Source organism: Tursiops truncatus, chromosome 11 (genome assembly GCF_011762595.2).
Source record: "Tursiops truncatus isolate mTurTru1 chromosome 11, mTurTru1.mat.Y, whole genome shotgun sequence".
Classification (NCBI taxonomy): Eukaryota; Metazoa; Chordata; class Mammalia; order Artiodactyla; family Delphinidae; genus Tursiops; species Tursiops truncatus.
In genome coordinates, this window is record NC_047044.1 from 37,510,074 (window position 1) to 37,530,905 (window position 20,832).

General features: G+C 36.7%; 1 protein-coding gene across 6 annotated transcripts in view; it reads left to right on the forward strand.

Moving 5' to 3' along the window:
* LIN7A (lin-7 homolog A, crumbs cell polarity complex component) overlaps positions 1-20,832 on the forward strand; it is a 394,724-nt gene that overhangs the window by 4,475 nt on the left and 369,417 nt on the right. For 5 of the 6 annotated variants that reach the window (XM_019952195.3, XM_073788376.1, XM_033866292.2 and 2 more), the window contains exon 3: positions 20,016-20,070. The exons of the other annotated variant lie outside the window; for it this stretch is intronic. The gene's annotated coding sequence lies outside the window, so the exon portion shown is untranslated. The remainder of the gene's footprint in view (positions 1-20,015; positions 20,071-20,832) is intronic. 6 annotated transcript variants of the gene reach the window in all.

Consider the following 20,832-nt stretch of genomic DNA (forward strand, 5'->3'; position numbering starts at 1 on the left):
GAAGCTATTTTAAAATTGAAGAAAATATGGAGGCAAAGAAATTGCTTACTTTAAGTAGATAGTGAAAAAAGATATCTCATTTACATGCATAAGAAAATTATAAAGTATTTGGACACTTTTTCCAACCATCATTCTGAATGATGAGACTTCAGATGACTCTTGTGATACTTTTCTGTTTTACCTGTTAATACAAATCCCTACCTGTTTTTAGAATTGAACACCTGAATATTTAGAGTTCTAGAGTGTGTTCAGAATTCCCAGTGGAGATATTTTGTGTATAAAAAGGATTTCAATGGACTTCTCTTTGTTATTTGCTTACACTTGCTTTTTTTTTTTTTTTTTTTTTGCTTAATCCAGATACTCTTATAACTTGGTATGAATATAAAGTTTGCCTCTTTATATCTATATACTTATAACTGTATGTGGATATAGAGTTTCTCTATAACATTATATTGCTTCTTCCCACTGAAACTTTTATTAGCCTAGTATAAACCAACTTATCAGTTTTGAAAGAGTAAGAAAACTGTTATTTTTTTTTGTTTTTTATCATTTTTTTAGTAACATTGTTTCATACCTACGAACTTCAAGTAATGTTTCTGGGAATCTCCCCCTTTCATCTCTGCTGTGACAACCCCAGGAGACAGTACAAAGATTTAGGTTTTTTGATAGACGATTGCACCTGCAAAACTAACTAAAAATGTATGTGTGTGTGAAATGACTAATTTCTGCTTTCTTCTCCTTTGACATTTCTAAAGTCCATTCCTTCGTCACTCCTTCAGTGAGCTAATCTAGTACCCTGCTAGCCCAACTCCCTTTCTGCAGGTTCAACTATCTCCTATCACTCAATTAATTCATAGGGCTTTATTGAGTGCCTCTCCCTCCCCATGCTCAGCAGGATTCTCGGAACACAAAGAATTGTTTATAAATGACTAAGAGGTACTAATAAATCCATCTCTGTTCCCAAGTAGCTCACAGTCTAGTCAGGAAGAAAACACGTCAGCAAGTGCCATATGGTTTGTTAGGCCCTTTAGAGGCAGATGAAAAAGCAATAGTGGAGGACCCAAAAATGGAATGGAAGACCCTAGGATTAAAGTAATCACTCTAAAACATAAATCAGTTGTATCACCATCTTGCCTAAAATCTGTCAGTGGCTTCCCACCTGCCTATGGTGAGAAGTCCAAAGCCCAAAGTCTTTGGCATAGACCTGCCGGTTTCACTTGGGATCTATTCTGCTCCCCTAGAGGGCATTTGGAAATGAGTAGTGTACTATTATCTATTGCTGTCTAATAAATTATTCCCTAACTGAGCAGCTTAAAACAACAGATATTTATTATCTCATATGAGCTTCTCTGGATCTGGAATCAGAATGAGTTAGTTAGCTAAGTGGTTCTGGCTCTAATCAAGTGGTAGCCAGGTGGTCTGTTGGTCAGAACTATGATCATGCCAATGGGCAGGGGTATCGAGTTCATGCTCACTTACGTGGCTGTTGGCAGGAAGCTTCCGTTCAAGGGACTGTTCAGAGGACATGGCAGCTGGCTTTCCCCTGAGCAAGATGAGTGATTGAGTGATGGATTGATTAAGTGATGTGATATATGTGTGTGTGTGTGTGTGTGTGTGTGTGTGTGTGAGAGAGAGAGAGAGAGAGAGAGAGAGAGAGAGACCAAGACAGACTCCACAATCTTTTATGACCCAATCTCATCTCAGAAGGGCAATTTATCACTTCTCCTTTATGCTATTGGTCACACAGACAAACTTCGGTACAATGTGGGAGGAGACTATACAAGGGTGTGAATAGGAAGAGTCTGGATGATTGGGGACCATCTTGTTGGCTGGCTGCCAAAAGTAAGAATACTTTTGCTTTGTCGTAGTGACTGGAGTTTACTTATTAACATGGGCAAAGACCAAGGATACTAAAATCTTGTACAGGAAAGAATTATAGCCCCTTACCAAACTGCCAAGAGTGTTGCCAAATAGTTCTTCTACACTTTGTATATACTGCCTTTTCCTACATGCACACACCTGGCTCTATTCATACCTGGCTTCTCACAGTTCCCTATAAAATCCTAGTCCTTCACCTTCCAGAAATCTTCCTTCTGACTGCAGTGCCTTCTTCACCTTGGTAACGCTTCCAACTCTCTCTTTAGGATTTAGTACAAATCTCTTCATCTCCTGGATGCATTCCCTGATCACATTAAGCAGATGAGCCCTTGCTTTTCTCTGCCCTATTCATATATTTGTTATAGCATACACTACTGTAATTACCTTTACCAACCCTTCTCCCCTGGAAGACTGTGAGCCCCTGCAGAAATATGTGTTATAATGTTAGTTTAACCTCAGTGTCCCCATACCTTACACAGTTCCCACACACAGCAAACACTTCTTAATACAAGTTAGTTGAATGAATGACCAAATTAGTGGCATGTTGTCTGTGTTTGTGTACCTGTGTGTACTGGCATTGTGCCACTTAAGAGAGAATTGCAGAGTGTAAAAGCCTGAGAACAACTGATCTGCTCTGTTTCAATCCAGACACTGCTTGGTTCCATTTGTTTCCCGTTAAAGTACAAATTTGCCTTCACATCCCATAATCTATATTTGAAATAAACGTTTTATATCTTTGCCAAAAGGATAACCGAAAGTTATATTTTCATAGATCATGTCTATAAATTTTAGGGGCACTACCTGATTAATACACTTATTTTTCAGAAAATGTTTAAGAGTTTAAGATCCTCTCTAAATCAAGAAAGAATAATCCTGCTTCGGTGCATTTAATGATGTTTAACTGTTGAACTCAAAGAGTTAATATAAATTCTAAATGTGCTATGTTACAGCCTATAGACTTTATTAAAATGAATCTGCAGTAATAGGACAAAAGGTTACTATCCTAAGAGAGTTATTACAAGCATTAGATGAGCCAAGTTATGGGCAAGAGAAATCTAAAGCTATGAAGACTGACGCTTACTATTCTAAAAGAGCTAATGCAATATCCAAATGCATTTACCTAAGGAGTAGTTTATTAACTGAAGCACCTATGCTGTTTAGGAATAATTTGGGAGCCTCTTAGGGCTTGGAGTTTTGCTCCTAGAGCTGGATTCCAGAATTGTCCAGTTTCATGAATTTGTATTTATGAAAGATTCGGCCTCCCAGTCATGATTGTGCCCTGACAGACTTCTGCCAAACCTTCCAGATGTTGAGTGACTTCCTGGACCTTCACCTGCTCCAAAACTCCTCTGTTATTCTGCTTGGAGACATGACTAGTTCGATGTATGCTCATTTGTTCAGGTAGCCCTTTCAGCAAAGAGCTATTGAATATCAACTATATGTCAGGCATACATGGATACAGAGGCCAAGAAGACAGATGCTTTTTGTTAGATCGCATGATGTATATGTTCTAGTAGTCAGATACAGAAAATAATAACAGCACACTATAACACAACATATAACTATATTTGAGATAAGGATGTGGGCTATGATAAAAATAAAACAAAGTAAAGGGCAAGTGAGCAAATTCCCTTAGGAAGTGATATTAAACTAAGACCTGATCTATAGGAAGGAACTGCCAATGGGAATATATGGGGGAAGAGAACTTTAGAGAGAGGGACAGACGGAACACTTTTAAGGTCTCTGTGGATGGAACAAGCTTGATAGGTATGGGAGTTAGAAAGTTAACAGGTGATGTTGGAGCATGTTTAAAGGTTGAGAGTTGCTGTATTAGAGACAGGAAGAGCTAGATCCTGAAGGATCTTATAGACTACAGAAAGGAATTTAGATTTTACTCTAAATGCAGTTGAGAGCTATTGGATGGATTTCAAAAACAGAAGTGTATCTGATTTATGCTTATAGAGTTTGGGGGTTTTGAGCCTCCTATTCTGGTCTTTACCATAACCATTAGCTCCTGAATCTGACATCTGTAACAAAAGGCCTTCAAAGAGGTGGCTTTGGGATTGCTAATGACACACTGTCCCTTTTTTCTACGATGTTTATATTTTATGGAACTTTAATACTGAATCCCACCTTGACTCAAGTTCAGGAAGCCCTTTCTCCTAGATTCTGTATTCCAGTTTTACCTGTCATGTAGACAGGCACTTAATTCTTCAATCATTCTTAGCCTTGGCTAATTCTCTTGTCAGGTCCGTATTAGAGAGCTATAAGGAAATTTCACCCTCTCCCCTTGCAAACAACCAACCAACCAACAAACAAACAGAACAAAACCTAAACAACCAACCAAACAAAACCCCCAAACGTCAACATCTTAAACCCCCTTCTGGACTTCATAAGACTCAAGAAAAGTTGAGTGCATTAGCGCCCCCCCAAAAAATACAATTTTAATACTGCCAAATAGTGCCAAATACCCTTATTCTTTCACTGTCATAACTGATAGTAATTTTCCAAATTACAGTGCACTCAATGGCTATTCTAGACCCAGAACATCCAGTCTGCTTAATAAAGTTCTTAACCTACTAACCTTAGAAAGAAGATCAGTCATTTTAAAGATATTCCTCACCCCTTTCCTCAAAAACATTCTCCTTCACATCATCAAGACCATGCTTTTCCCATGTACGTTCTCTGTGATGGGAAAACATTAAAAACAAGCAAGAGTCACTTGGTATAAACAAGTACAGCGGAGGCAGAAGCTCAGCTAAGTAGACGCCTCCTTTGTAATTTATAATTTGTCTTCCTGGGAGCAGATGCTTTAGGAAGTGAACTAAATATTTTGTCTTTGAACAACACTGTTTTGAATGACACTTAGACCACAATCAATATTTGAATTAAAAATGTAACTTAAAGGGCTTCCCTGGTGGTGCAGTGGTTGAGAGTCCGCCTGCCGATGCAGGGGACATGGATTCGTGCCCTGGTCTGGGAAGATCCCACATGCCGCGGAGTGGCTAGGCCCGTGAGCCATGGCCGCTGAGCCTGCACGTCCGGAGCCTGTGCTCCACAACGGGAGAGGCCACAGCAGGGAGAGGCCCGCGTACCACACACACACAAAAAAAATGTAACTTAAAAAAACACACAATTTCCTTAAGCATGAACATTTATTCTTTTCAGGATTAGATAAGCAATAATAGAAAAGTGACTGACTTTTGCCCTGTGTACTCCTTTGTTGCTTACCTCATGTGCAATGCCTGTTGATTTTGACAATGCTGCATGTAGTAGCACTCTATAAGACTCTACAGAAGGCAAATAAATTTGAATCTCAACACTGTAAATGCATTGTGGTAATTAAAAAGACCAAACTATTATAATTAAGTTGTAATTAAGATATGTAACAAAAAAAAAAGATATGTAACAAAATTCTTAAATTTCTATGAAAGACAAAATACGTAGAGCAAAGCAAAGACTTTTACTGTAAAAACTAAATTAAATCTATACTAGGGATTTAGTTATGTTGTATATAACTGAATGGTAATCAGATTTTTTTGTGATTGTTATGATAACCCCAAAGTTGACTTGTTTCTCCACAAATAGTATTAGAAAATAACATTTAAGTGATTTATTGCAGTATACATTTAAATCAATTCAAAATAAATAATCCTGTGAATGTTTAACTGAGCTGCTGCAATTTTACTTTTGGTAATTTGATCAAGGTTTTTGTGCAAGATCTAGATCTAAGAGATTTGGGGTTTGTAGGCAGTATTCTTCCTCTGTCTCTCAAAACTACACTTAATCAGCTTAGGTTAGAAAGATGACAATCAGAAAGCTTCCCAAGGAAAAAACACAACCCACTTCAAATTTCTCTTTGGAAATGGAATGTAGGTTAAAATTTTTTTTTTAAATAACAGTAATACCATTGGCATGCAATCAAAACAGATTTATTAAGAACAAAAGAGCATAACTATTTTAACTCTACTTTAAACTTACCTGTAACCTCCCCTCTTATTAACAAAAAGAACCAAGATGTCTAACCATATGGTAGAGGCAAATTAACAAAATTTGAGGTGTACACTTTGAAAATACATCAGGTCAAAATACAAGTGGAAGCATTGATAATGAACATGTGTAGCTAACATTTATCCAAGAGGAGAGAGAAATGGAGAAACTTAAGAACATTTAAAAACTATGATTTTTTTCCACTCACTCAAATAACCTTTGATATAGGCCAAACAAGTTGTAAATCCCAGTTCAACAAAAGCAAATGAGTAAATATAATAGGGAGAACCAGGGAGAAATTGTTATAATAGAGAGGTTAGGAGTTCAGGCTCCTGAATCAGACAGTCCTTGCTTTCAGTCCTTGCTCTATCACTTATTAGCTGTGTGATTTGGAGCAAGTCTCTTATTCTAAGACTCAGTTTCCTTGTGTGTAAAATGGGAATAATACTGGTGAGCTTAAGTGAGATAATGCATATAAAGCACTTGGTGCAGTGCCTAATTCATAATTGGTACTAAACAAATGGTTATTTCCATTCATTGATTCAGCATGTATTTATTAGGCATCAGGTATATGCCAAGCATTCTGTTGGCTAATTGGAATATAACAGGAGCAAAATTCTGTTGTCATCAAATTTATAGTTTAGTTAGGAAAGAAACTTAAATAATCAATTACAAGAAAAGTGCTGTGGGAGTATGGGAGTACATGATCATTCTTGAAAAAAGTGGGGGAAGGAGGTAAGCCAGAGAAGGCTGCTTGAAGGACATGATTTTTAAATGTGGAAATGCAATAATAGACAGGGGTTGAGCAAGAAACAAGTACAAGAGTGTTCCAAGCAGAGGAAAAAGCTTATGAAAATAGCTAGAATTTTTTCAGAGGTTCAGATAGACATATGCCTTTCTCATCTTCATCTCTGGCCATGCTGTAACCTCTGTCTGGAGCACACTTGAGCCTCTTTGTATTCTCCCTGCCCCGTCTCACCTCACCCAGACACAGCGGTTACTAACAGTCAAGTGAAGACATGGCCAGGACTTGTAATGTCGTCTTAGTGCTTTTTAAGCCACATAAAATAATATGGAATTTATCTTCAGGGTCACAGAAAATTGGAGGCTTTTAAGTACATGCACATGAGTGTGTGTGGGTGTGGGTATCAGACAGTGTTGTTTCCTGGAGGGTTGTAGTCCCCATTGCATTTTACTAGGGCAGCATCAAGTTACCTTGGAGAAAGGAGAAATGGATCTTTCTGGGCTGCAGAGAAAAGAGGGCCATACATGGAATAGTCCAGAAGCATCAAGTAATAGCATTAATTTAAGTTTCAGATAGTTTCATGGTCAATGTACAAACAGTATCTGCCATGATACTAGACTTTTTTTTTTTTTTTTTTGCGGTATGTGGGCCTCTGACTGTTGTGGCCTCTCCCGTTGTGGAGCACAGGCTCCGGACGCGCAGGCTCAGCAGCCATGGCTCACGGACCCAGCCACTCCGCGGCATGTGGGATCTTCCCGGATCGGGGCACGAACCTGTGTCCCCTGCATCGGCAGGTGGACTCTCAACCACTGCACCACCAGGGAAGCCCTAGACTTTTTTTTTTTTTACAATCACATACAATTTATTATTCAAAAAAAAAAAAAAACTGAGGCATAAGGACTCAAAGAAATTAACAGAAGATATTTTACAAGGGACCTTGAAATACTAGACTATTTGATATATAAATCACAAAGGAAAACTGTACCCAGCAGAATATAAACGTTTAAATGTGCAGAATATATAGTTCAAAATACTTAGTAATGGCAGTGATGACAACAGAAGCATGATGGTACACTGAGAAAACTCACAGAAGACTTTATGCCAAATTATGACCCAAGAAATGGACCATTCAGGTCAGAGACAGAAGAGAAACTGGGGAATAATTTGATTTGCCTAGTGTACTCCAGATAAACTCCAAATTCTTCAACCTAACTTACAATGCCCTCCATGAACTATCCTCTCTTTCCCTCCCCTTCCTCATCTCTTACCAGATCTCTAAGTTGCTTTATGACTGGTTCTCACTCTCCTCTGCTAATACACATTGTTTTATTTTGCTAGACCATTCTTTTCTTTTTTCCTAAGATAATTCCTCCTCAGCCTGAAGATCCCTCCTTGTACATTGCCTCTTCCAGGAAGACTTTTCTAAGTATAGTAGGTGCCTCTGTTTCCACTGTCTTAGCACTTATCACAATCCACTCTCTGCCACAGTAAACTCTAACTTCTGAGGGTAAGGATCAGGCTTATCTTGGTATCCTTGATATCTAGCATGGTAATGTTACATGGTAGATATTTAATAGGTGTCTTCTGGAGACTGTATCTGATTGACCAATTGACTTAAAGAGTGAGTGAATGAATAAGGGAATAAAAGACACACACACAGTCCCTCCCATCAGGAAGCTTGCACAAGCCTCTTAAATAGCCTCATCCACCAGAGGGCAGACAGCAGAAGCAAGAATAACTACAGTCCTGCAGCCTGTGGAACGAAAAACACATTCACAGAAAGAGAGACAAAATGAAAAGACCGAGGGCTATGTCCCAGTTGAAGGAACAAGATAAAACCCCAGAAAAACAATTAAATGAAGTGGAGATAGGCAAACTCCCAGAAAAAGAATTCAGAATAATGATAGTGAAGATGATCCAGGACCTTGGAAAAATAATGGAGGCAAAGATCGAGAAGATGCAAGAAATGTTTAACAAAGACCTATAAGAAGTAAAAAAGAAACACCTAGAAGAATTAGGGAACAAACAAACAGAGATGAACAATACAATAACTGAAATGAAAAATACACTACAAAGGAATCTATAGAAGAATAACTGAAACAGAAAACGGATAAGTGACCTGGAAGACAGAATGATGGAATTCACTGCCACGGAAAGAATAAAGAAAAAAGAATGAAAAGAAATGAAGACAGCCTAAGAGAACTCTGGGACAACATTAAACGCACCAACATTCGCATTATAGGGGTCCCAGCAGAGGAGAGAGAGAAAGGACCCGAGAAAATATTTGAAGAGGTTATAGTCGAAAACTTCCCTAACATGGGAAAGGAAATAGCCACCCAAGTCCAGGAAGTGCAGAGAGTGCCAGGCACGATAAACCCAAGGAGAAACATGCTGAGACACATAGGAATCAAATTGACAAAAATTAAAGACAAAGAAAAATTATTAAAAGGAACAAGGGAAAAACGACAAATAACATACAAGGGAACTCCCATAAGGTTAACAGCTGATTTCTCAGCAAAACTTCTACCAGAAGGGAGTGGCATGATGTATTTAAAGTGATGAAAGGGAAGAACCTACAACCAAGATTACTCTACCCAGCAAGGATCTCATTCAGATTCGATGGAGAAATCAAGAGCTTTACAGACAAGCAAAAGCTAAGAGAATTCAGCACCACCAACCAGCTCTATAGCAAATGCTAAAGGAACTTCTCTAAGTGGGCAACACAAGAGAAGAAAAAGACCTATAAAAACAAACCCAAAACAATTAAGAAAATGGTAATAGGAACATACATATCAATAACTACCTTAAACGTAAATGGATTAAATGCTCCAACCAAAAGACATAGACTGGCTGAATGCTGAGTGGATACAAAAACAGGACCCATATATATGCTGTCTACAAGAGACCCACTTCAGACCTAGGGACACATACAGACTGAAAGTGAGGGGATGGAAAAAGTTATTCCATGCAAATGGAAATCAAAAGAAAGGTGGAGTAGCAATTCTTATATCAGACAAAATAGACTTTAAAATAAAGAGTGTTACGAGAGACAAAGAAGGACACTACATAATGATCAAGGGATCAATCCAAGAAGAAGATATAACAATTGTAAATATTCATGCACCACACATAGGAGCACCTCAATACATAAGGCAAATGCTAACAGCCATAAAGGGTAAATCGACAGTAACAAAATCATAGTAGGGGACTTTAACACCCCTCTTTCACCAATGGACAGATCATCCAAAATGAAAATAAATAAATAAACACTAACTTTAAATGATACAATAAACAAGATGGACTTGATTGATATTTATAGGACATTCCATCCCAAAACAGCAGATTACACTTTCTTCTCAAGTGCTCATGGAACATTCTCCAGGATAGATCATATCTTGGGTCACAAATCAAGCCTTGGTAAATTTAAGAAAATTGAAATTGTATCAAGTATCTTTTCCAACTACAATGCTGCGAGACTATATCAATTACAGGAAAAACCTGTAGAAAATACAAACACAAGGAGGCTACTAAATACACTACTAAATAACCAAGAGATCACTGAAGAAATCAAAGAGGAAATCAGAAAATACCTAGAAAAAAATGAAAACACGACGACGCAAAACCTATGGGATGCAGCAAAAGCAGTTCTAAGAGGGAAATTTATAGCAATACAATCCTACGTCAAGAAACAAAAAACATCGCAAATAAACAACCTAACCTTACACCTAAAGCAATTAGAGAAAGAAGAACAAAAAAACCCCAAAGTTAGCAGAAGGAAAGAAATCATAAAGAACAGATCAGAAATAAAAAGAAATGAAGAAAATGATGGCAAAGATCAATAAAACTAAAAGCTGGTTCTCTGAGAAGATAGTTAAAATTGATAAACCATTAGCTAGACTCATCAAGAAAAACAGGGTGAAGATTCAGATCAATAGAATTAGAAATGAAAAAGGAGAAGTAATAACTGACACTGCAGAAATACAAAAGATCATGAGAGATTACTACAAGCAACTATATGTCAATAAAATGAACAACCTGGAAGAAATGGACAAATTTTTAGAAAAGCACCACGTTCTGAGACTGAACTAGGAAGAAATAGAAAATATAAACAGACCACACACAAGCACTGAAATTGAGAGAGAGATTAAAAATCTTCCAACAAACAAAAGCCCAGGACCAGAAGACTTCACAGGCAAATTCTATCAAACATTTAGAGAAGAGCTAACACCTATCCTTCTCAAACTCTTCCAAAGTATAGCAGAGGGAGGAAGACTCCCAAACTCATTCTGTGATGCCACCATCACCCTGATACCAAAACCAGAATAAGATGCCACAAAAAAAGAAAACTACAGATCAATATCACTGATGAACATAGATGCAAAAATCCTCAACAAAATACTAACAAACAGAATCCAACAGCACATTAAAAGGATCATACACCATGATCTAGTGGGGTTTATCCCAGGAATGCAAGGATTCTTCAATATACGCAAATCAGTCAATGGGATAAACGATACTCACAGACTGCAGGAGAAAAAGCATATGATCATCTCAGTAGATGCAGAAAAACTTTTGACAAAGTTCAACACCCAGTTAGGATAAAAACCATCCAAAAAGTAGGCATAGAGGGAAGCTAGCCTCAACATACTAAAGGCCATATATGACAAACCCATAGCAAACATCATTCTCAATGGTGAAAAACTGAAATCATTTCCTCTAAGATCACGAAGAAGACAAGGTTTCCCACTCTCACCACTATTATTCAACGTAGTTTTGCAAGTTTTAGTCACAGCAATCAGAGAAGAAAAAGAAATAAAAGGAATCCAAACCAGAAAAGAAGAAGTAAAATTGTCACTTTTTGCAGATGACACGATACTATACATAGAGAATCCTAAAGATGCTACCAGAAAACTACTAGAGCTAATCAATGAAATTGGTAAAGTAGCAGGATACAAAATTAATGCACAGAAATCTCTTGCATTCCTATACACAAATGATGAAAAATCTGAAAGAGAAATTAAGGAAACACACCCACTTACCATGGCAACAAAAAGAGTAAAATAGCTAGGAATAAACCTACGGAAGGAAGCAAAAGACCTGTATGGAGAACACTATAAGACACTGATGAAAGAAATTAAAAGTGATACAAACAGATGTTTGTATCATGTTCTTGGATTGGAAGAATCAACATTATGAAAATGACTATACTACCCACAGCAATCTGTAGATTCAATACAATCCCTATCAAACTACCAATGGCATTTTTCACAGAACTAGAGCAAAAAATTTCACAATTTGTACAGAAACACAAAAGACTCCGAATAGCCAAAGCAATCCTGAGAAAGAAAAACAGCTGGAGGAATCAGGCTCCCTGACTTCAGACTATGCTACAAAGCTACAGTAATCAAGACAGTATGGTGGCACAAAAACAGAAATATAGATCAGTGGAACAGAATACAAAGCCCAGAGGTAAACCCACATACATATGGTCACCTTATCTTTGATAAAGGAGGCAAGAATATACAGTGGAGAAAAGACTGCCTCTTCAATAAATGGTGCTGGGAAAACTAGACAGCTACATGTAAAAGAATGAAATTAGAACACTCCCTAACACCATACACAAAAATCAACTCAAAATAGATTAAAGACCTAAATGTAAGGCCAGACACTATAAAACTCTTAGAGGAAAGCATAGGCAGAACACTCCATGACATAAATCACAGCAGGATCCTTTTTGAACCACTACCTAGAGAAATGGAAATAAAAACAAAAATAAACAAATGGGACCTAATGAAACTTAAAAGCTTTTGCACAGCAGAGGAAACCATAAACAAGACAAAAAGACAACCCTCAGAATAAGAGAAAATATTTGCAAATGAAGCATATGACAAAGGATTATTCCCCAAAATTTACAGGCAGCTCATGCATCTCAATATCAAAATAACAAACAACCCAATTCAAAAATGGGCAGAAGACCTAAATAGACATGTCTCCAAAGAAGATATACAGATTGCCAACAAACACATGAAAGAATGCTCAACATCATTAATCATTAGAGAAATGCAAATCAAAACTACAATGAGACATCATCTCACACCGGTCAGAATGGCCACCATCAAAAAATCTACAAAGAATAAATACTGGAGAGGGTGTGGAGAAAAGGGAACCCTCTTGCACTGTTGGTGGAAATGTAAATTGATATAGTCACTATGGAGAACAGTATGGAGGTTCCTTAAAAAACTAAAAATAGAACTGCCATACAACCCAGCAATCCCACTCCTGGGCATATACCCTGAGAAAACCATAATTCAAAAAGAGTCATATATCACAGTGTTCATTGCGGCTCTATTTACAATAGCCAGGATGTGGAAGCAACCTAAATGTCCATCGACAGATGAATGGATAAAGATGTGGCACATACATACAATGGAATATTACTCAGACATAAAAAGAAAGGAAATTGAGTTATTTGTAGTGAGGTGGGTGGACCTAGAGTCTCTCATACAGAATGAAGTAAGTCGGAAAGAGAAAAAGAAATACTGTATGCTAACACATATATATGGAATCTAAAAAAAATTAATTAAATTAAATGATTCTGAAGAACCTATGGGCAGGACAGGAATAAAAACGCAGACATAGAGAATAAACTTGAGGACACAGGGAGGGGGAGGGGTAAGCTGGGATGAACTGAGAGAATGGCATGGACATATATGCACTACCAAATGTAAAATAGATAGCTAGTGGCAAGCAGCCCTATAGTACAGGGAGATCAGCTCAGTGCTTTGTGACCACCTAGAGGGGTGGGATAGGGAGGGTGGCAAGGAGATGCAAGAGGGAGGAGATATGGGGATATATGTATATGTATAGCTGATTCACTTTGTTATACAGCAGAAACTGTCACACCACTGTAAAGCAGTTATACTCCAATAAACATGTTTAAAAAAAAAAAAGCTAAGAGAATTCAGCACCACCGAACCAGCTTTATAGCAAATGCTAAAAGAACTTCTCTAAGTGGGAAACAGAAGTGAAGAAAATACCTACAAAAACAAACCCAAAACAATTAAGAAAATGGTAATAGGAGCATACATATTGATAATTACCTTAAATGTGAATGAATTAAATGCTCCAACCAAAAGACACAGGCTCACTGAATGGATAAAAAACAAGACCCATCTATATGCTGTCTACAAGAGACCCACTTCAGACCTAGGGACGCATACAGAGTGAAAGTGAGGGGATTGAAAAAGATATTCCATGCAAATGGAAATCAACAGAAAGCTGGACTAGTAATACTCAGATAAAATAGACATTATAATAATGTTTCAAGAGACAAGGAAGGACACTACATAATGATCAAGGGATCAATCCAAGCAGAAGATATAACAATTATAAATATATATGCACCCGGCATAGGAGCACATCAATACATAACGCAAATGCTAACATCTATAAAAGAGGAAATCTACAGTTACACAGTAATAGTGGGGAACTTTAACGATTCAATTACAACAATGGACAGGTCATCCAGACAGAAAAGTAATAAGGAAACACAAGTTTTAAATGACACAATAGACCAGATAGATTTAATTGATATTTATAGAACATTCCATCCAAAAAACAGCAGATTGCACTCGCTTCTCAAGTGCACATGGAACATCCTCCAGGATAGATCACATCTTGGGTCACAAATCAAGCCTTGGTAAATTTAAGAAAATTGAAATCATATCAAGCATCTTTTGTGACCACAGTGCTATGAGATTAGAAATCAATTACAGGGAAAAAAATGTAAAAAGTACAAATGCATGGAGGCTAAACAATACATTACTAAATAACCAAGAGATAACTGAAGAAATTAAAGAGGGAATCAAAAATTACCTAGAGACAAATGACAATGAAAACACGATGATCCAAAACCTATGGGAAGCAGAAAAAGCAGTTGTAAGAGAGAAGTTTATAGCAATACAATCCTACCTTAAGAAACAAGAAAAATCTCACATACACAATCTAACCTTACACCTAATGGAACTAGCGAAAGAAGAAGAAACAAAACCAAACTTAGTAGAAGAAAAGAAATCATAAAGATCATAGCAGAAATAAATAGAAGCAAGCAAAGTAATAGCAAAGATCAATAAAACTAAAAGCTGGTTCTTTGAGAAGATAAACAAAATTGGTAAACCTTTACCCAGACTCATCAAGAAAAAGAGGGAGAGGACTCAAATCAATAAAACTAGAAATGATAAAGAGAATTTACAACAGACACCACAGGAATACAAAGCATCCTAAGAGACTACTGCAAGCAATTCTATGCCATTAAAATGTAGCCTGCAAGAAATGGACAAATGCTTGGAAGGTATAACCTTCCAAGACTGAACCAGGAAGAAATAGAACATATGAACAGACCAATCACAAATAATGAAATTGAAACTGTGGTTAAAAGTCTTCCAACAAACAAAAGTCCTGGTCCTGTTGATGGCTTCACAGGTGAATTTTATCAAACGTTTAGAGAAGAGCTAACACCCATCCTCAAACTCTTCCAAAAAATTGCAGAGGAAGGAACACTCCCAAACTCTTTCTACAAGGCCACCATCACCCTGATACCAAAACCAAAGATACTACAAAAAAAGAAAATTGCAGACCAGTATCATTGGTGAATATGATGCAGAAATCCTCAACAAAATATTAGCAAACAGAATCCAACAATACATTAAAAGGATCATGCACCATGATCAAGTTGGATTTATCTCAGGGGTGCAAGGATTCTTCAATATACACAATTCAATCAATGTGATACACCATATTAACAAACTGAAGAATAAAAACCATATGATCATCTCAATAGATGCAGAAAAAGCTTTTGACAAAATTCAACACCGATTTATGATAAAAACTCTCCAGAAAGTGGGCATAGAGGGAACCTACCTCAACATAGTAAAGACCATATATGACAAGCCCACAGCAAACATCATTCTCAATGGTGAAAAACTGAATGCATTTCCTCTAAGATCAGGAACAAGACAAGGATGTCCATCTCACCATTGTTATTCAACATAGTTTTGGAAGTCCTAGCCACGGCAATCAGAGAAGAAAAAGAAATAAAAGGAATCCAAATTGGAATAGAAGAAGTAAAACTGTCACTGTTTGCAGATGACATGGTTAGACATAGATAATCCTAAACATGCCAACAGAAAACTACTAGAGCTAATCAATGATTTTGGTAAAGTTGCAGGATATGAAATTAACGCACAGAAATCTCTTGCATTCCTATACACTAACAACAAAAGATCAGAAAGAGAAATTAAGGAAACGATCCCATTCACCATTGCAACCAGAAGAATAAAATACCTAGGAATAAACCTACCTAAGGAGGTAAAAGACCTGTACTCAGAAAACTGTAAGACACAGATGAAAGAAATCAAAGCTGACACAAACAGATGGAGAGATATACTATGTTATTGGATTGGAAGAATCAATATTGTGAAAATGACTATACTACTCAAAGCAATCTACAGATTTAATGCAATCCCTATGAAATTACCAATGGCATTTTTTTACAGAACTAGAACAAAAAATATTAAAATTTGTATGGAGACAAAAAAGACCTCGAATAACCAAAGCAATCTTGAGGGAAAAAAGCAGAGCTGGAGGAATCAGACTCCCTGACTTCAGACTATACTACAAAGCTACAGTAATTAAGACAATATGGTACTGGCACAAAAACAGAAATATAGATCAATGGAACAGGATAGAAAGCCCAGAGATAAACCCATGCACCTATCGTCAACTAATCTATGACAAAGAAGGCAAGGATATACAATGGAGAAAAGGCAGTCTCTTCAATAAGTGGTGCTGGGAAAACTGGACAGCTACATGAAAAAGAATGAAATTAGAACACTCCTTAATACCATACACAAAAATAAACTCAAAATGCATTAAAAACCTAAATGTAAAGCCAGACTCTATAAAACTCTTAGAGGAAGACATATGTACATAGAAGACATATGTCTTTTATGTAAAAGACACTCTTTTACATAAATCACAGCAAGATCTTTTTTGACCCACCTCCTAGAGTAATGGAAATAACAACAAAAATATACAAATGGGACCTAATGAAACTTCAAAGATTTTGCACAGCAAAGGAAACTATAAACGAGACAAAAAGACAACCCTCAGAATGGGAGAAAATATTTGCAAATGAATCAACAGACAAAGGATTAATCTCCAAAATACATAAACAGCTCATGCAGCTCAATAACAAAAAATCAAAGAACCCAGTCAAAAAATGGGCAGAAGACCTAAATAGACATTTCTCCAAAGAAGACATACAGATGGTCAAGAGGCACATGAAAAGCTGCTCAACATCACTAATTATTAGAGAAATGCAAATCAAAACTACAATGTGGTATCACCTCACACTACGTAGAATGGGCCTCATCAGAAAATCTACAAACAACAAATGCTGGAGAGTGTGTGGAGAAAAAGGAACCCTCTTGCAGTGTTGGTGGGAATGATATAGCCACTATGGAGAACAGTATGGAGGTTCCTTAAAAAACTAAAAATAGAACTACCATATGACCCAGCAATCCCGCCACTGGGCATATACCCAGAGAAAACCATAATTCAAAAGGACACATGCACCTCAATGTTCATTGCGGCACTATTTACAGTAGCCAGGTCGTGGAAGCAACCTAAATGCCCATCAAATTTAAGCCTCAGAAAAATTAATGCCTTGCTGAAGACTAAACTGATAGTATGTAGAAGAGCTTGGAATAGAATCAAATTAGATATAGTAAGATTTTGAGTTAGAGAGTAAAGTGTAAACACAAAAATATTTTTATGGAGTTGTAGAAAAAGATAGATTACTGGGTAGACTCACTTGTATTGATATTTACAGTGAAACAAATATGGTCACCTTTGATGCCAGTATAAACTTTGATGTTCCACAGTTTTATGGACATGATATAATAATTGTACTTTTTTAAAACTTCAAAATATGTGGGTAAAAGTATTGTGGTCTAACTAGTATTTGAATCTTGGGTAAAGCATGTACTTTTCTTCTTGGGTCATGTGGTCATGATTTATTCACGATGCAAAAGCTGAGAGCTGGAAATCCAGCTCCAGATATCCTAGATCTGCTGATTAACAAATATCAGCATTTTGACCAGCAGCATTTGCACAATTTTTCTCAGAGTAAACGTATTATTAGGAGTGGAAGTTTAAAAAAATCTAAATCTCAAATACCTTTAATGCACATTAATTAAAATAAATTATAAATGACACCCCCAAGCTTGAATAACTAGAATATTGAGAGAATAAGAAACTTAAAGTTCCTGATATGAGTATTTTGAAAATACAAAGCAATTGGCCAGGCTTTAACATCAAGTAAATAGTAGAATAGAAGTTTGAAGAATATTTATAAGTCAGTCACCTATCAAGACACTAAAATATAACATTAGCAAGGTTTGGGTGATGCTCCTTTCTTGTTAGATCTTGCTATCATAAGATTTATATCCTATCACCCATAAATGTAGTAATTTATTTGCAAGAAGATCTATGAGATTTTAGTTTTATGATTGTTATTTTTATTATTAACCTTGAGCTTTTGATGCTTGTTTACTTGGGTGTTATGGAAAATTGTACTTAATCTTTGTGGATTTTTTTTTTAGGAAATTAGATTTTAAATCGTTCATATTTAAGCTGCTGGCAATTACTTAATTGATCTTGTTATCACTGACACAATTTCTTTACAATAGAATTAAGTCAGTATGTACACAAGATTGTTCAGAGTCTCACAGAATTAGAAATGAATGAATTAATATCACTTATGATTAAATAAAAATAGTGTATGAATATAACAGAAACATCTGTAAAAAATAATATCATTACAATATCAGCAAGAATCTGTGAACTTTGGGTTTCCCTGGTGGCGCAGTGGTTGAGAATCTGCCTGCAAATGCAGGGGACACGGGTTCAAACACTGGTCTGCGAAGATCCCACATGCCTCAGAGCAACTAGGCCCGTGAGCCACAACTACTGAGCCTGCATGTCTGGAGCCTGTGTTCCACAACAAGAGAGGCCGCGATAGTGAGAGGCCCGCGCATCGCGATGAAGAGTGGTCCCTGCTTGCCGCAACTAGAGAAAGCCCTCGCACAGAAACGAAGACCCAACACAGACAAAAATAAATAATAAATAAAATTAAAAAAAAAAAAAAAGAATCTGTGAACTTAAACCAAGTATCCTGAATTTCTATAGAGGATTACCAGACCCCAGCCAGTTGGGACTAATACCTATGTTCTCGTCTTGTTTTTGAATGATGTATAATGTCTGAGCTGGGCCCCAAACCTTGGATGAGATACTCCAGGTACTTTTTCCTACCTCTCTGCTGCCTGGCTGCAGAAAACCCTGTGGAAGACTCCAAGACCTTAGAAAATGGTGGAACTACCTGACAGGAATCTATGTCCCTGACAAATCATAAAGAACAGTCTATGTCCCTGTCACTTCCTCGGTGAGATGGAATGTGAGTGAAAAATAAACCTCTATTGTGTTAAGCCGTTGAGATTTAGGGACAGTCTGTTACAGTAGGTAGCCTAACATGAATAATACAGAGGGTGTGAGGAAAACCCCAACCTTGTCTCATGCTTTCCTCTCAGCATCCTCAACCTTGCTGTATATTAAAGTATCATTAATTATGTACCCATTGGTCTAAATAAAGGTGGCTTTGATCTGGATATTGCTAGAAAATCTATCAGTTGTTTCCAGCATTCCTACAATAAGAAATATGGGTCTAAATTAGAAGTATACAGTGCTTGCCATAGGGCCAAAATATTCTCCCTTGTCCCATAAAACACTGAAATGATTTTGTTAATGATTACTGATATTTTCCTCTCCCACAAGGGTCATATTTTCTGCTAAGATATTTCTATTAGACAATTTCCTATCAGTGGAAAAAGAACAATTTGGGATTCTAGGGAGTCTGATATAATGAAAAGCTATATTGGTAGTTCAAACTCATCAAATCATATAATGAAATGCTCATTCCAATTAGAGTTAATCCTCAAGTTATTTGAACTTATAAGATGAATGTATTTTCTATTAGTAAACCAAAATTGTATGCTAGCTACCAGATTGATTAATTTTTAGCAATATAAAGTTTCTCATTCTTTAAATGCACAGAAAAAGTTTGATCATGATGGCTAACAAAAGTAGTACAAGTATTTCTGAAGTAGGGTACACTATTTTCACTTGATTATATCCAGAATCCAAACATCAGAATAATGAGTCTCTGTTATTCTGAAATAACATTTTTGACTTACTGATTTTATGGATGGATGAAATGTTTCTCTTAATTAATTCAACCTAAGAGGAAGTGAGCATTTTACATTGCATTATATCTGTCATTTTATAGGTGAGAAAACTGAGATTCAGAGAAGGAAGGTAACTTCCCCAAGGATCCACAGCTGGTAAGTGAGGGTGCTGCAATTTGAACCAGATGAGATTGGCTCTATGGCCTGAGCTCTTAATGACTAAGTCCATTAACCAGAATTTCTCAGACCTGAGATCATGCAGACTGTTGAGAATGTATCTGTGGATCCCTAAGGGTCTATATACCCTAGATTGAGAAATACTATAATTAAATATTAAACACATTTAAAATTACTACTCAGCACACATAAACTTCATTATGTAATATCTTGGTCTAATAAAACCATAAACACAAATTTACATAGAAAATACAACGCAGTTGCATGATGATAAAAGAATCTATCAGATGATCTAAAACGTGTATACATACATGCAAATCTATCTATCTGTCCATCTAGTTTTTCAGGTATTGAAGAGTATGGACTTGGTTAGGTACAAATAGAGAGTTTTAGTTTTCTTTAATTACTGCCTTTACAATACTCTTTGGAGCAGTTTCTAAACTTCGGTATGCAAAGCAATATAACACCAAGAATTTAAAAGGAATAATGGAGCAAGGATGTGTCCTTTCCTGAGAGGGATCTAGCTGAGAATAAATCTGTAGAAGGGACTTCAAAGCAGGTTCCTCCCTTCTACCTTCCTCTCCCTATCTCTTCTATCCTGCTTCACAAAAGAAAGACACACATCTCAAAAATCTCTCTGGACGTCAAACAAAGTGACTTCAAAATATTGGCTTAAGAAAACAAATCAGTGTCAATGGATAACCAAGGAAATATAAACCATCTCAGGACTTGGGTCTTTTT